A 17,438-nucleotide genomic window follows, 5' to 3' on the forward strand; every position below is an offset into this window, starting at 1 on the left:
ACCTGCTCGTGCTGTCCCTGCTACCCTGGGCCCTGCTCCCCCTGAGTATTTCTCCTCCTGGCACTGCACCCCTGTGCCCAGCAACCCCTGTGTCCTGCTTACCTTGGCCCTGCTCCCCATGGGCCCTGCTCTTCCTGGCCCTAATCCCCTAGCCCTGCTCGCCCTGGCCCTGCTCTCCTGGGCCCTGCTTCCCCTGGCCCTGCTCCCCTGGCCCATGCTCCTCCCGGGCCCTGCTTCCCTGTGCCTTACTCACCATAGACCCTTCTTCCCTTGGGCCGTGCTCCCCTGGTCTTGCTCCTCATGGGCCCTGCTCATGGGGCCCTGTTCCCCCTGGCCCTGTTCCCCCTGGCCCTGGTCCCTGGGCCATAATCCCCTGTGCCGTGCTCCCCACTGGCCCCCCGCCCGACCCTACACTTCTGGGCCATGTTCGCTCTTATACTGCTCCCCCCTTGTCCCTGCGCCTCTGGGCCCTGATCCCCTCTGTGCTCCACTCCCTCTCAGTGCTGCTCCCCCTTGATCCTGTAGCCCCTGGCTCTGCTCCCCTGGACCATGATTCCTCTGGTCTTTTTTTCCTGGGCCCTGCTCCCCCTCGCCCTGCTCCCTGTGGGCCCTGCTCTTCCTGGCCCTAATCCTCTGGCCATTATCCCCTGGGCCATGCTCCCCTGGGCCCTTGTCTACTGATCCCTGCTTCCCCTGGGCCTGTTCTGCTGGGCCTTGCTCCCCATCGGTTCTGCTCTTCTGCACCCTGACCCCCCTAGGCCCTTATCCCACTGGGCCCTGTTCCCGCTGGTCTTGCTCCCCATGGGCCCTGCTCCAGTGGGCCCTTCTCCCCATGTTTCCTCTTACTCCTTTCCCTGATACCCATGTCCCTGCTCCCCCTTTCCCTGAATCTATGGAACTGCTCATTGGGACCTGCTACACCTGGTACTGCTCTCACTGGGCCCTTGTCCCCTGGTCTGCTCCCCCTGGCCCTTTCCTCCATGACTCTGCTCCCCCTGGCTCTGATTCCCTGGACACTGCTCCTCTGGGACCTGCTCCCCCTTGCCCTACTCCCCTGGGCCCTGCATCCACTTGTGCTTCTTCCCCTGGCCCAGCTCCCCATGGGCCCTGCTCTTCCTGGCCCTAATCCCCTGGACCTGCTCCCCTGGCCCTGCTCATTTGGGCCATGCTCCTCCTGGGCACTGCTCCCCTGTTCTCTACTACCCCATGGGCCCTTCTCTGACTGGGCCCTGCTCCCCTGGTCTTGCTCCCCATGGGCCCTGTTCCCCGGGCCCTTCTCCCCCTGTTATCTGCTCCCCCTGGCCCTGCGCCCTCTTACTCTGATTCCTCTGAGCCTGCTCCCCATGGTACATCTCTTCCTGGGGCATTATTCCCCTGGCACTGCTCCCCCTGTCACTCTTCTCCCTGGCTCTGCTTCCCCTGGCTCTGCTCCCCTGGGCCCTGGTCTCCTGGGACCTGCTCCCCTGGGCCATGCTCCACTGGGCCCTGTTTCCCATATGTCCTGCTCCACCTGGCCATGCTCCTCTATCCCTGCACCCCATGTGTCCTGGTCCCCCTGGCCCTGCTCCCCTGGGCCCTGTACCCCAAGTGTCCTGCTCCCCCCGGGCCCTGTTCTCCTAGGCCATGCTCCACCCTGGGCTCCAATTTCCCTGGGCCCTGCTCCCCCTTGACCTTACTCCTCCTAATCCTGCTTCCCTCTGCCCTGCTCCCTGTGGACCTGCTTCCCTTGGCCCTGCTCCCCTGGGCCTTGCTTCCCTGGGCCCTGCTTCCCCTGGATCTTCTCCCCATTGCATTGCTGTCCCTGAGCCCTTTTCTCCTTGGCCCTTTTCCCCCTACCCCCAATCCCCCTGGCCCTGTTCCCCATGGGCCCTGCTCCCCTGGCTCTACTCCCTGTTGGCTCTGATCCTCCTAGCCCTGCTCATCTAGGCTCTGCTCCCCTTGATCCTCCTATCTCTTGGTCCTGCTCCACCTTGTCCTGCTCCCCCCTAGCACTGCTCCATTGGCCCTGCTCCCCTGGGCCCTACTCCCTCAAGTCTTGCTCCCCTGGGCCCTACTACCCTTGGTTCTGCTCCTCCTGGGCCCTGGTCCCCCTAGATCTCACTCTCCCTGAGTCCTGGTCACCTCTGGCCCTGCTCCCCCTGGCTGTGTTCCCTCTAAGCCTGCTCGCCTGGGGCCTGCTCCCCTGGGACCTGCTCCCTCTGGTCCTGATTTCTTGGTCCCTGATCCCCCTGTCACTGTTCCACATGGGTCCTGATCCTCCTGGCCCTAATCTCATGTCCTGCTCTCCTTGGGCCCTGCTCCACCTGGTCCTGCTCCCCATGGCCCTGCTCTTTCTGGCACTAATCCCTTGGCCCTGCTCTCCCTGGCCCTGCTCCCAAGGTCCCTGCTATCCTGGTCCCTGCTTCCCCTGGGCCAGCACCCCTGGGCCCTGCTCTCCCTGGGACCCCCTCCCCGTGGGCCCTGCTCCCCATGGGCTTGCTCTTCATGGGTGGTGCTACCCCGGGTCCTGCTACCCCTGATCAAAGCTTCTCATGTGCCCTGCTCCTCATGGCCCTTCTCTCTTGGGCCCTGCTCCAACCTGGGCTCCGCTCCCCCATGGGCTCTGCTTCCCCTGAGTCCTGCTCCCGCTTGGCCCTGCTCTCCATGGTCCTGGTTTTCCAGGACCCGCTCCCTCTGGCTCTGCTCCCCATGGCCCTCTTCCCCCTGACCCTGATCCCTCTGATCCTGTTCCCCTGGGCCATGCTCCTCAGGGCCCTGATTCCCTGTGCCCTGCTCCCCCGGCCCTGCTCCCTGGGCCCTCCTCCCTCTGGTCCTGCTCCCCATGGGCCCTGCAACCCTAGTCCTGGTCCACCTGGACCTACTCCTTGTGGGCTCTGCTCCCCTAGCCCTGAACTGCTGGGCCCTGCTACCCCTGATCCTCCTCTCTGGGCCCTGCTCCCCATGTCCTGCTCAACCTGGACCCTGTTCCACCTGGCCCTGGGACCAACTCCCCCCAATCCTCTACCTCTGGGCCCTGCTCTCCATGGTTCTGCTCCCCTGGGCCCTGATTTCCCTGGGCCCCACCCCCCCTGGGCCGTGCTCCACCTGGGTCTTTCTCCACCTGGTCTTGCTTCCCTGGGCCTGCTTCCCCTAGACTTCTTTCCCTAGCACAGCTCCCCTGGCCCTGATTCCCTGGACCCTCTTTCCCAGGCCCTGCTCCCTCTCATCATGCTCATCATGCCCCAGGCCCTGCTCCCCTTGGTACTGCTCTTCCTTGGCCCATCTCCTCTGACCCTGCTCCCCCTGGGACTTGTAACCCTGGCTCTAATCCCTCTGGTTCTGCTCCCCTGGATTCTACTCCTCTGCGACCTGGGCCCTGCTCCGCTGAGTATTTCTCCCCCTGGCCCTGAACCCCTGTGCCCAGAAACCCCTGTGTCCTGCTTCACCTGGCCCTGCTCCCCATGGGTCCTGATCTTCCTGGCCCTAATCCCCTGGCCCTGATCACCCTGTCCCTGCTCTCCTGGGCACTGCTTCCCCTGGCCCAGCTCCCCTGGGCCATGCTCATCCCGGGCCCTGCTTCCCTGTGCTCTACATTCCATGGACCCTTCTTCCCTTGGTCCCTGCTCCACTGGTCTTGCTCCTCATGGGCCCTGCTCACTGCACCCTGTTCCCACTGGCCCTAGTTGCCCTGGCCCATGTCCTTGGGCCTTAATCCCCTGTGCCATGTTCCCCACCGCCACCCCCCCACGGCCCTACACCTCTGGGCCATATTCCCTCTTATCCTGCTCCACCCTGGGCCCTGTGCCTCTGGGCCCTGCTCCCCACTGTGCTCCACTCCCTCTTGGTGCTGCTCCCCCTTGATCCTGTTCCCCTTGGCTCTGCTCCCCAGGGCCATGATTCCTCTGGTCTTTCTTTCCTGGGCCCTGCTCCCCCTGGCCCTGCTCCCTGTGGGCCCTGCTCTTCCTGGCCCTAATCCTCTGGCCATTCTCCCCTGGGCTTTGCTCCCCAGGGCCCTTGTCTACTGATCCCTGCTTCCCCTGGGCCTGTTCTGCTGGGACCTGCTCCCCATCAGTTCTGCTTTTCTGCGCCCTGATCCCCCTAGGCCCTTATTCCCCTGGGCCCTATTCCCGCTGGACTTGCTCCCCATGTGCCCTGCTCCAGTGGGCACTTCTCCCCATGTTTCCTGTTTCTCCTTTCCCTGATACCCCTGTCCCTGCTCCCCCTTTCCCTGAATCTATGGGCCTGCTCCTTGGGACCTGCTACACCTGGTACTGCTCTCACTGGGACCTTGTCCCCTGGTCTGCAACTCTGGCCCTTTCCTCCATGACTCTGCTCCCCCTGGCTCTGATTCCCTGGACACTGCTCCTCTGGGACCTGCTCCCCCTTTCCCTACTCCCCTGGGCCCTGCATCCACTTGTCCTTCTTCCTCTGGCCCAGCTCCCCATGGGCCCTGCTCTTCCTGGCCCTAATCCGCTGACCCTGCTCCCCCTGGCCCTGCTCATTTGGGCCATGCTCCTCCTGGGCCCTGCTCCCCTGTTCTCTACTACCCCCTGTGCCCTTCTCCGCCTGGGCCCTGCTCCCCTTGGTCTTGCTCCCCATGGGCCCTGTTCCCCGGGCCCTTCTCCCCCTGTTAACTGCTCCCCCTAGACCTGCTCCCTCTTACCCTGTTTCTTCTGAGCCTGCTCCCGATGGTACATCTCTTCCTGGGCCATTATCCCCCTGGCACTGCTCCCCCTGGCACTCTTCTTCCTGGCTCTTGTGCCCCTGGCTCTGCTCCCCTGGGCCCTGCACTTCTGGGACCTGCTCCGCTGGGCCATGCTCCCTTGGGCCCTGTTTCCCATATGTCCTGCTCCATCTGGCCATGTTCCCCTGGTGCTGCATCCCATTTGTCCTGCTCCCCCTGGCACTGCTCCCCTAGGCCCTGTACCCCAAGTGTCCTGCCCCCTTGCCCTGCTCCAGTGGGCCATGCTCCCTCTGGTCCTGCTCCCCCTGGGCCCTGCTTCCCTAGGCCCTGCTCCACCCTGGGCTCCAAATTCCCTGGGCCCTGCTCCTTCTTGACCTTACTCCTCCTAGTCCTGCTTCCCTGTACCCTGATCCCTGTGGATCTGCTCCTCCTGGCCCTGCTCCCCTGGGCCCTGCTTGCCTGGGCTTGCTCCCTTGGCCTTGCTCCCCTAAGCCCTGCTCCTCCCTGGGCTAAGCTCTCCCTGGGCCCTGCTCCCCCTTGGCTCTGCTCCCCTGGTTTTGCTTCCCCTAGACCAACTTCCCCCAGTCCTCTAACCCTGGGCCCTGCTCTCCCTGGTTCTGCTCCCCCTGGGCCCTGATTTCCCTGGGCCCCACTCTCCCTGGGCCCTGCTCCACGTGGGTCCTGCTCCACCTGGTCTTGCTTGCCTGGGCCTGCTTCCCCTAGACTTCTTCCCCTAGCACAGCTCCCCTGGCCCTGATTCCCTGGACCATCTCCTCCAGGCCCTGCTCCCTCTTTTCGTGCTCCCCCCTGGTCAAGCTCCCACAGGACTTCCTCCCCCTGGATCTGCTCCCACTGGGCACCCCTCCCACTGGGCCGAGCTCCCCCTCAGTGCTGCTCCCCCTGGTCCTGCTTCCCTTTGCCTTGCTCTCCTTGGCCTTGCTCCCCCTGGCACAGTTCCCCCTAGCCCTGTATTCCTGGGCCCTACTCCCGCTGCGCCCTTCTTTCCCTGAGCCCTGCTCCCCATGGACTTGCTCCCCATGGGCCCTGCTCCCCCAGGCCCTTCTTCCCCTGTCCTTCTTTCTCATGGGCCCTGCTCGACCTGGCCCTTCATCGCGTTGCCCCGCTTCCCCTGGGCCAGCTCCCCCGGGCAATGTACCCCCTGGTTTCGCTCTCCTTGGGCCCTTCTCCACCTAGCCCTGCTCCCCCTAGAACTTTTCTCCCTGGCTCAGCTCCCACTGGCTCTGCTCCCCTGGGCACTACAGCCCTGGACCCTGCTGCTCCTTGTGCTCCACTCCCCCTGGGCCCTGCACTCCATGGGTCCTGCTCCCCCTGGTCCTGCTTCATAGCACCCTGTTCCCCTGGCCCTGTTCCTCTGGCCCTGTTCCCCCTGGCCCTGCTCCCCTGGGCCCTGCTCCTCCCTGGGGCCTGCTCCCTCTGGTCCTGCTCCCCTGGGCGCTGCTCCCCCTGGCATTGCTCCCATGGGCCCTGCTCTCCCTGGCCCCTGCTCCCTCTGGTTCTGCTTTCCTAGGTACTGCTCCCCCTAGCTCTGCTCCCCTGGGCCCTGCTCCCCTGGGACCTTCTCTCCCTGGCCCTGTCCCTGGGGCCTGCTACTCTTGTGTCTGGCTCCCCCTGACCCTGCTCCCCTGGGCCCTGCTCCCCTGGGCCATGCTATACCCTGGCCCAGCTCTCCTAGGCCATGCTCCCTCTGTTCCTGAACCCCCTAGGCCGTGATAATCCTGGCTTTGCTCCCCTGGTCCTGCTTCCCCCTAGGCTCTGCCCCATCTGTGCCCTGCTCTCCTTTGACCCTGTTCCTTCTGGTCCTGCATCACTGGACCCTACTCCATTTGGCGCTGCTCCCTCTGGCTGTGTTCCTCCTAGCCCTGCTCCCCTGGGCCCTGCTCACCTAGGCCCTGCTCCCTCTGGTCCTGATTTCCTGGGCCTTGCTCCCTCAAGCCCTTCTCCTATGGGAGCTGCTCTCCTGGACATGCTTCTCCTGGACAGGCTCTACTGGGCCCTGCTCCTGCTGTGCCCTGCTCTGCTGAGCCCTGCTCCCCCTGGTCCCTTCTCTCCCTGGGCCCTGCTCCCCAAGGCCCTTACCCCCTTACTCTGCTTCTCCAGGGCCCTGTTCCCCCTGGCCCTGCTCCCCCTTTCCCTGCTTCGCCTCGGCCTGCTTCCAAAGGCCTGGGTTTCCTTGGTAATGCTCTACCTGGGCCCTTCCCCTCTGACCCTGCTCCGCCTGGCCCTTGTATCCCTTGCTCTACTCCCTCTGGTTCTGCTCCCCTGGACCCTGATCCTATGCGACCTGCTCGCCCTGTCCCTGCTACCCTGGGCCTTGCTCCCCCAGAGTATTTCTCTCCCTGGCCCTGCACCCCTGTGCCCAGCAACCCCTGTGTCCTGCTTACATTGGCCCTGCTCCCCATGGGCCCTGCTCTTCCTGGCCCTAATCCCCTGGCCCTGCTTCCCTGGCCCTGCTCCCCTGGCCCATGCTCCTCCCAGGCCATGCTTCTCTGTACCCTACTCCCCAAAGACGCTTCTTCCCTTGGGCCCTGCTCCCCTACTGTTGCTCCTCATGGGCCCTACTCACCGCAACCTGTTCCCCCTGGCCCTGGTCCCCCTGGCCCTGGTCCCTGGGCCTTAATCCCCTGTGCCGTGTTCCCCATGCCACCTCCCCCCCCCCCCCCGGCCCTATACCTCTGGGCCATGTTCCCTCTTATCCTGCTCCCCCCTGGGCCCTGTGCCTCTGGGCCCTGCTCCCCTCTGTGCTCCACTAACTCTTGGTGCTGCTCCCCCTTGATCCTGTTCCCCTTGGCTCTGCTCCCCTGGGCCATGATTCCTCTGGTCTTTCTTTCCTGGGCCCTGCTCCCCCTGGCCCTGCTCCTTGTGGGCCCTGCTCTTCCTGGCCGTAATCCTCTGGCCATTCTCCCCGGGGACTTGCTCCCCAGGGCCCTTGTCTACTGATCCCTGCTTCCCCTGGGCCTGTTCTGCTGGGACCTGCTCCCCATCAGTCCTACTCTTCTGCGCCCTGATGCCCCTAGGCCCTTATACCCCTGGGCCCTATTCCCTCTGGTCTTGCTCCCCATGGGCCCTGCTCCAGTGGGCACTTCTGCCCATGTTTCCTGTTTCTCCTTTCCCTGATACCCCTGTCCCTCTTCCCACTTTCCCTGAATCTATGGGCCTGCTCCTTGGGACCTGCTACACCTGGTACTGCTCTCACTGGGCCCTTGTCCCCTGGTCTGCAACTCTGGCCCTTTCCTCCATGACTCTGCTCCCCCTGGCTCTGATTCCCTGGACACTGCTCCTCTGGGACCTGATCCCCCTTGCCCTACTCCCCTGGGCCCTGCATCCACTGGTCCTTCTTCCCCTGGCCCAGCTCCCCATGGGCCCTGCTCATCCTGGTCCTGATCCCCTGGCCCTGCTCCCCCTGGCCCTGCTTATTTTGGCCATGCTCCTCCTGGGCCCTGCTCCCCTGTTCTCTACTATCCCCTGGGCCCTTCTCCGCCTGGGCCCTGCTCCCCCTGGTCTTGCTCCCCATGGGCCCTGTTCCCCGGGCCGTTCTCCCCCTGTTAACTGCTCCCCCTGGACCTGCTCCCTCTTACCCAGTTTCCACTGAGCCTGCTTCCCACGGTACATCTCTTCCTGGGCCATTATGCCCCTGGCAGTACTCCCCCTGGCACTCTTCTCCTGGCTCTGACTCCTGGCTCTGTTCCTGTGGGCCCTGCTCTTCTGGGACCTGCTCCCCTGGGCCATGCTCCGTTGGGCACTGTTTCCCAAATGTCCTGCTCCATCTGGCCATGTTCCCCTGGTGCTGCATCCCATTTGTCCTGCTCCCCCGTGCACTGCTCCCCTGGGCCCTGTACCCCAAGTGTCCTGCTCCCCCTTGCCCTTTTCCAGTGGGCCATGCTCCCTCTGGTCCTGCTCCCCCTGGACCCTGCTTCTCTAGGCCCTGCTTCACCCTGGGCTCCAATTTCCCTGGGATCTGCTCCTTCTTGACCTTACTCCTCCTATTCCTGCATCCCTGTACCCTGATCCCTGTGGATCTGCTCCTCCTGGCCCTCCTCCCCTGGGCCATGCTTGCCTGGGCTTGCTCCCCTGGGCTTGCTCCCCTGAGCCCTGCTCCTCCCTGGGCTATGCTCTCCCTGGGCCCTGCTCCCCCTTGGCTCTGCTCCCCCTGGTTTTGCTTCCCCTAGACCAACTTCCCCCAGTCCTCTAACTCTGGGCCCTGCTCTCCATGGTTCTACTCCCCCTGGGCCCTGATTTCCCTGGGCCTCACTCCCCCTGGGCCCTGCTCCACTTGGGTCCTGCTCCACCTTGTCTTGCTTCCCTGGGCCTGTTTCCCCTAGACTTCTTCCCATAGCACAGCTCCCCTGGCCCTGATTCCCTGGACCATCTCCTCCAGGCCCTGCTCCCTCTTATCGTGCTCCCCCCTGGTCAAGCTCCCACAGGACTTCCTCCCCCTGGTTCTGCTCCCCCTGGGCGCCCCTCCCACTGGGCCCAGCTCCCCCTCAGTGCTGCTCCCCCTGGTCCTGCTTCCCTTTGCCTTGCTCTCCTTGGCCTTGCTCCCCCTGGCACTGTTCCCCCTGGCCCTGTATTCCTGGGCCCTACTCCCGCTGCGCCCTTCTTTCCCTGAGCCCTGCTCCGCATGGACTTGCTCCCCATGGGCCCTGCTCCCCCAAGCCCTTCTTCCCCTGTCCCTCTTTCTCCTGGGCCCTGCTCACCCTGGTCCTTCATCCCCTTGCCCTGCTTCCCTGGGCCAGCTCCCCCGGGCACTGCACCCCTTGGTTCCGCACTCCTTGGGCCCTTCTCCACCTAGCCCTGGTCCCCCTAGCCCTTTTCCTCCCTGGCTCAGCTACCACTGGCCCTGGTCCCTGGGCCTCAAGCCCCTGTGCCGTGCTCCCCACTGCCCCCCACCCCCGGCCTTACAACTCTGGGCCATGTTCCCAATTATATGCTCCACCCTAAGCCCTTCTCCTCTGGGCCCTGATTTCGTGTGTGCTCCACTGCCTCTAGATGCTGCTTTCCCTTGATCCTGTTCCCCCTGGCTGTGCTCCACTGAGCCATGATTCTTCTGGTCTTTCTTTCCTGGGCCCTGCTCCCCCTGGCCCTGCTCCCTGTGGGCCCTGCTCTTCATGGCCCTAATCCTCTGGCCATTCTCCCCTGGGACTTTGTCCTCTGGGCCTTGTCTACTGATCCCTGCTTCCCCTGGGCCTGTTATGCTGGGCCCTGCTCCCCACTGGTTCTCCCCCTGGCTCTGCTCTTCTGCGCCCTGATCCCCCTAGGACCTTATCCCCCTGGGCCCTGTTCCCTCTAGTCTTGCTCCCCATGGGCCCTGCTCCCGTGGGCCCTTCTCCCCATGTTTCCTGTTTCTCCTTTCCCTGATACCCCTGTAACTGCTCCTCCTTTCCGTGAATCTATGGGTCTGCTCCTTGGGACCTTCTTCACCTGGTACTGCTCTCACTGAGCCCTTGTCCCATGGTCTGCTCTCCCTGGCCCTTTCCTCCATGACTCTGCTTCCCCTGGATCTGATTCCCTGGACACTGCTCCTTTGTGACCTGCTTTCCTTGGCCCTACTCCTTGTGGGCGCTGCTACCCCAGCCCACCTATCCTGGGCCCTGCTCCCCCTTGGTTGTCCTTTCCCTTGGACCTGCACCACCTGGTCCTTCTCCTCCCCAGCCCTGCTCCCCCTGTCCCTGTTCCCCTGTGCCAAACTCCCCCTAGTCCTGCTCGCCTGGGCCCTGCACGCCTGTCCCTGCTCCCTTGGGCCCTGCTCTCTTGGACCCTGCTCTTCAGGGCCCTGTTCCACTGGCCCTTCTCCCCTGGGCTCTGCTCCCACTGTCCCTGCTCCCCCTGGTCTTTTTCTCCTGGCACTGCTAACCCTGGCTCTGCTGCCTTGGTCCCTGCTCCCCTGGGACCTGTTCTCCCTGGTCCTGATCCCTTGGGCCCTGTTCCCCGTATTCTGCTCCCCCTGACCGTGCTCCCCTGGGCCCTACTCCCACTGTGTCCTGCTCCCCCTGGCCCTGCTACCCTAGGTTGTTCTCCTTCTGGTCTTCCTCCCCATGGGAACTGCACCTCCTCACCCTGCTACCATGGTCCATGCTCTCCTTGGGCCCTGCTCCAACTGATCCTGCTCCCCATGGGCCCAGCTCCCCTGGCCCAGCTCCCCCTGGGCCTAATCCCTATGAGCTCTGCTCCCCCTAGCCCTACTCTCCTGGGCCCTGCCCCACCTGGTCCCTCTTCTCCCGGGCCCTGCTCCCCCTGGCCTTACTCTCCTGGGCCCTACTCCCCCAAATCCTGCTCCACTGGGCCCTGCTCCCCCTATCCCTGCTCCTCTGGGCCCTGCTCTCCTGGGCCCTCTTTCCCCTAGCCCTGTTCTCCTTGGCTCTTCTGCCTCTGTCCCTACTCCCCTGGCTTTTTTCTCCAGGCACTGCTCCCCCTGATTCTGATCCTGTGGGTCCTGCTTCCTATGTACTGCTCCCCCTGGCTCTGGTCCCCTGGGCCCTGCTGTCCTGGTCACTGCTCTCGTCCTCCTCTCTCTCTGGGCCCTGCTCACATGGTCCTGCTCCTTCCGGGCCCTGCTCCCCTGGGCCCTGCATTCCTGGGCCCTGCTTCCCCTGGCCCTGCTCGCCCTGGCCCTGCTCCCCTGGGCCCTACTCCCTCCAGTCCTTCGCCCCTGGGCCCTGCTCCTCCTGGCCCTGCTCCCCAGGGCCCTGCTCTCCTGGGCCCTGCTTTCCCTGGCCCTGTTCCCCTTGGCTCTGCTCCTCTTGGCCCTACTTCCCTATATCCTGCTCCCCCTTATCCCTCATCCTCTGTCCCTGCTCCCCTGGGCCATGCTCCCCTGCACCCTGCTCCTCCCTGCCCTCCTCCCCTTGGCTGTGCTCCCTCTGGCCCTGCTCCCCTGGGCCCTTCTCCCCACTGTGCTTTGCTCCCCCTGGACCCTGCTCCCCTGTCCCTGCTCCCCCTGCTCATACTCCCTGAGTACTCTGCTCTCCTTAGCCCTGATCTCCTGGGCCCTGCTCCCTGTGGTCCTCCTCTCCCTGGGCCCTGCTCAACCTGTTCCAGCTCTCCCCAGCCCTGCTCCCCCTGGCCCTGCTCCCCTGGGCCCTACTCCCTCCAGTCCTTTTCCCCTGGGCCCTGCTCCCCCTGTCCCTGCTCCCCTGGGCCCTGCTCTCCTGGGCCCTGCTTCCCCTAACACTGCTCCCCCTGGCTCTGCTCCTCTTGGCCCTGCACCCCTGTATCCTGCTTCCCCTTATCCTGCTCCCTCTGTCCCTGCTCCCCTGGGCCATGCTCCCCTGGGCCCTGCTCCTCCATGGCCCTCATCCCCTTGGCTGTGCTCCCTCTGGCCCTGCTCCCCTGGGCCCTTCTCCCAACTGGGCTTTCCTCCCCCTGGGCCCTGCTCCCCTGTCCCTGCCCTCCCTGCCCCTACTCCCTGTGTACTCTGTTCCCTTTAGCCCTGATCCCCTGGGCCCTGCTCCCTGTGGTCCTCCTCTCCCTGGGCCCTGCTCAACCTCTTCCAGCTCTCCCCAGCCCTGCTCTCCCTGGCCCTGCTCCCCTGGGCCCTAGTCCCTCTAGTCCTTCTCCCCTGAGCCCTCTCCCCTGGTTATGCTCCTCCTAGGCCCTGGTCCCCCTGGGCCCTGCTCCCTCCTGGCCCTAATTCCCAGAGGCCGCACTCCCTCTGGCCCTGCTCCCCTTGGCCATGTTCCTCCTGGCCCAACTCCCCTGTGCCCTGCTCTCTCTGGTCCTGCTTTCCTGGGCCTTGCTCCCCCTGCCACTGCTCCCCATGGACACTACTCCCCCTGTTCCTAATCCCCTGATCCTGCTCTCCTTGGGCCTTGCTCCACCTGGTCCTCTTCCCTGGGTCCCTCTCCCTCTGGTCCTGCTTCCCATCGGCCCTGTTCCCCATGGGCCCTGCTCCCCTGGGACACGCTCCCTCTAATAATGCTTTCCTGGGCACTGCTCTCCCTGGCTAAGCTCCAAAGGACCCTGCTACCCCTGTGTCCTGCTCACCCTGTACCTGCTGGCCTGGGCCCGACTTTGCTGGGCCGAACTCCCCCTTGGCCCTACTCCCTGGGCTGTGATTGCTCTTGACCTGATACCCTGGGCCCTGCTCCTACTGACCCTGCTCCCCCTAGCCCTGCTCATATGAACCCTGCTCTTCCTGGCATTAATCCCCTGGCCATGCTCCCCCTGGCCCTGCTCCCCTGGACCCAGCACTCTTGGGCCCTGCTGCCCCAGGCCCAGCTACCCCTAGTCTTGCTCTCCAAGGGCCTGACTCTCCCAGGCATTTTTCCCCTGTTCCCTGCATCTCCGGGGCCCGGCTCCCACAGGCCCTGCTCCCACGGAACTCCAGTCCCTCAGCCCTTCTCCTTCTAGCCCTGCTCCCTCTGGTCCTTTTATGTCTGGCTCTGCTCCCCCTGGCTCTACCCCCCTGGGCCCTGCTCCTCTGGACCTGCTCCCCCTTGCCCAATACCCCTGGGCCCTGCATCCACTTGTCCTTCTTCCCCTGGCCCTACTCCTCATGGGCCCTGCTTTTTCTGGCCCTAATCCCCTGGCCCTGCTCCCCCTGGCCCTGCTCATTTGGGCCATGCTCCTCCTGGGCCCTGCTCCCCTGTTTTCTACTACCCCCTGGGCCCTTACCGCCTTGGCCCTGATCCCCCTGGTCTTGGTCCCCACGGGCCAAGTTCCCCGGGCCCTTCTCCCCCTGTTAACTGCTCTCCCTGGCCCTGCTCCCTCTTACCCTGTTTCCTCTGAGCCTGCTCCCCATGGTACTGCTCTTCCTAAGCCATTATCCCCCTGGCACTGCTCCCCCTGGCACTCTTCTCCCTGGCTCTGCTCCCCTTGGCAATGCAACCCCTGGCACTCTTCTACCTGGCTCTGCTCCCCCTGGCAATGCTCCCCTGGGCCCTGCTCTTCTGGGACCTGCTCCCCTGGGCCATGCTCCCCTGGGCCCTGTTTCCCATATGTCCTGCTCCACCTGGCCAAGCTCCCCTGGGCCCTGTACCCCAAGTGTCCTGCTCCCTCTTGCCGTGCTTCCGTGAGCCATGCTCCCTCTGGTCCTGCTCCCCCTGGGCCCTGCTGCCCTAGGCCCTGCTACACCCTGGGCTACAATTTTCCTGGGCCCTGCTCACCCTTGACCTTACTCCTCCTAGTCCTGCTTCCCTGTGCCCTGATTCCTGTGGACCTGCTACCCCTGGCCCTGCTCCCCTGGTCCCTGGTTCCCTGGGCCCTGCTCCCCCTGGATCTTCTCCCCCTGGTACTGCTGTCCCTGAGTCCTTCTTCCCTTGGCCCTTTTCCCCCTATTCCCAATGCCCCTGGCCCTGCTCCCCATGGACCCTGCTCCCCTGGCCCTACTCCCTGTTGGGTCTGCTCCCCTTAGCCCTGCTCATCTGGACCCTGCTCCCCTTGATCCTCCTAACCCTTGGTCCTCATCCACCTTGTCCTGCTCCCCCTGGGGCCCTGCTCCACTGGCCCTGCTCCCCTGGGACCTACTCCCTCAAGTCTTGCTCCCCTGGGCCCTGCTACCCTTGGTTCTGCTCCTCCTTGCCCCTGGTCCCCCTAGACCTCACTCTTCCTGAGTCCTGGTCCCCTCTGGCCCTGCTACCCCTGGCCATGTTCCCTCTAAGCCTGCTCCCCAGGACCTTGCTCCCCTGCGCACTGCTCCCCAGGTCCCTGCTGTCCAGGTCCCTGCTTCCCCTGGGCCTGCACCCCTGGGCCCTGTTCCCCCTGGGGCCTCCTCCCCATGGGCCCTGCTCCCCATGGGCTTGCTCCACATGCGTGGTGCTACCCCGCGTCCTGCTAGCCCTGATCCCTGCTTCTCATGTGCCCTGCTCCTCAAGGCCCTGCTCTCTTGGGCCCTGCTCCAACCTGGGCTTCGCTCCCCCATGGGCTCTGCTCTCCCTGAGTCCTGCTCCCCCTTGGCCCTGCTCTCCATGGTCCTGGTTTTCCAGGCCCTGCTCCCTCTGGCCCTGCTCCCCATGGCCCTCTTCGCCCTGACCCTGCTCCTTCTGATCCTGTTCCCCTGGGCCTTGCTCCTCCTTGCCCTGCTTCCCTGGGCCCTGCTGCCCCCGGCCCTGCTCCCTGGGCCCTACTCCCCCTGGTCCTGCTACCCATGGGCCCTGCTTCCCTAGTCCTGATCCATCTGGCCCTACTCCCTGTGGGCTCTGCTCCCCCTAGCCCTGATCTCCTGGGCCCTGATCCCCCTGATCCTCCTCTCTCTGGGCCCTGATCCCCGTGGTCCATCTCTCCTTGGACCCTCTTAAACCTGGCATGCTCCCCTCGGACCAACTCCCCCCAGTCCTCTATCCCTGGGCCCTGTCTCCCTGGTTCTGCTCCCCCTGGGCCCTGATTTCCCAGGGCCCCACTCCCCCTGGGCCCTACTCCACTTGGGTCCTGCTCCACCTGGTTTTGCTTCCCTGGGCCTGCTTCCTCTAGACTTCTTCCCCTAGCACAGCTCCCCTGGCCCTGATTCCCTGGACCCTCTCCTCCAGGCCCTGTTCCCTCTTATCGTGCTCCCCCCTGGTCAAGCTCCCACAGGACTTCCTCCCCCTGGTTCTGCTCCCCCTGGGCACCCCTCCCACTGGGCCCAGCTCCCTCTCAGCTCTGCTCCCCCTGATCCTGCTTCCCTTTGCTTGCTCTCCTTGGCCTTGCTCCTCCTGGCACTGTTCCCCCTGGCCCAGTATTCCTGGGCCCTACTCCCGTTGGGCCCTTCTTTTCCTGAGATCTGCTCCCCATAGACATGCTCACCATGGGCCCTGCTCCCACAGGCCCTTTTTACCCTGTCCCTCTTTCTCCTGGGCCCTGCTTCCCCTTGCCCCTATCATCCCCTTGCCCTGCTTCCCCTGGGCCAGCTCCCCCGGGCACTGCACCCCGTGGTTCCACTCTCCTTGGGCCCTTCTCCACCTAGCCCTGCTCCCCCTAGTGCTTTCTCCCTGGCTCAGCTCCCACTGGCTCTGCTCCCCTGGGCCCTGCTCCACTAGGACCTGCTCTCCCTGGCCCTGCATCCCCTTGCCCTGCTTCCTCTGTGTCCTGCTACCCCTGGCCCTGCTCACCTGGGCCATGCTCCCTCTGATCCTGCTCCCTCTGGGCTCTGCTCCTCCTTGCCATGCTTCCATGGGCCCTGCTTCACCCTGGGCTCTGTTCCCCCTGCGCTCTGCTCCCCCTGGGCCCTGCTCCCCCTTGGCCCTGTTCCCGTCTGTTCCTGATCCCCTGAGTCCTGCTTTCCCGGACCCTGATCCCCCATCCCCTGCTCCCCTAGGCTATGCTCCCAATGGCCATGGTCCCCCTGGCCCCACTCAGCCTGGCCCAGCTCCACTTGGCCATGCTCCCTCTGATCCTGCTCATCATAGGCCCTAATATTCCTGGCTCTGCTCCCTTTGGCCCTGCTTCTGCCTAGGCTCTGCCCCATCTGTGCCCTGCTCTACTTTGACCCTGCTCCTTCTGCTCCTGCTTCACTGGACCCTGCTCCATTTTGCCCTGCTCCCTCTGGCTGTGTTACCCCTAGCCCTGCTCCCCTGGGCCCTGCTCACCTAGGCCCTGCTCCCTCTGGTCCTGCTTTCCTGGGCCTTGCTCCCTCAGGCCCTTCTCCCTTGGGCCCTGCTCTCCTGGGCCTGCTTCTCCTGGACAAACTCTACTGGGTGCCGCTCCTGCTGTGCGCTGCTCTTCTGAGTCCTGCTCCCCCGGGTCCCTTCTCTCCCTGGGCCCAGCTCCCCTAGGCCCTTAACCCCTTACTCTGCTTCTCCAGGGCCCTGTTCCCCCTGGCCCTGCTCCCCCTTTCCCTGCTTCTCCTCTGCCTGCTTCCCAGGCCCTGCTGCCCTTGGTAATGCTCTCCCTGGGCCCTTCTCCTCTGACCCTGCTCCGCCTGGCCCTTGTATCCTTGGCTCTACTCCCTCTGGTTCTGCTACCCTGTACTCTGCTCCTCTGCGAACTGCTCGCTCTGTCCCTGCTAACCTGGGCTCTGTGAACCTTGAGTATTTCTCCCCCTGGCCCTGCACCCCTGTGCCCAGCAACCCCTGTGTCCTGCTTCGGCTGACTCTGCTCCCCATGGGCACTGCTCTTGCTGGCCCTAATCCCCTGGCCCTGCTCTTCTGGGCCCTGCTTTCCCTGGCCCTGCTCCCCTGGGCCATGCTCATCCCGGACCCTCCTTCCCTGTGCCCTACTCCCCATAGAGCCTTCTTCCCTTGGGCCCTGCACCCCTTGTCTTGCTACTCATGGGCCCTGCTCACGGGGCCCTGTTCCCCCTGGCCCTGGTCCTCCTGGCCCTGGTACTTGGGCCTTAATCCCCTGTGCCGTGCTCCCAACCACCACCACCCCCCCCCGCGGCCTTACACCTCTGGGCCATGTTCCCTCTCTTCCTGCTCCCCCCTGGGCCCTGCGCCTCTGGGCCCGGCTCCCCTGTATGCTCCACTCCCTCTCGGTGCTGCTCCCTCTTGATCGTGTTCCCCTTGGCTCTGCTCCCCTGGGCCTTGATTCCTCTCTTCTTTCTTTCCTGGGCCCTGCTCCCCCTGGTCCTGCTCCCTGTGGGCCCTGCTCTTCCTGGCCCTAATCCTCTGGCCATTCTCCCCTGGGCCTTGCTCCCCTGGGCACTTGTCTACTGATCCCTGCTTCCCCTGTGCCTGTTCTGCTGGGCCTTGCTCCCCATAGGTTCTGCATTTCTGCGCCCTGATCCCCCTAGGCCCTCATCCCCCTGGGCCCTGTTCCCGCTGGTCTTGCTCCCCATGGGCCCTGCTCCAGTGGGCCCTTCTCCCCATGTTTCCTGTTTCTCCTTTCCCTGATACCCCTGTCC

This window comes from Urocitellus parryii, chromosome 11 (genome assembly GCF_045843805.1).
Source record: "Urocitellus parryii isolate mUroPar1 chromosome 11, mUroPar1.hap1, whole genome shotgun sequence".
NCBI lineage: Eukaryota > Metazoa > Chordata > Mammalia > Rodentia > Sciuridae > Urocitellus > Urocitellus parryii.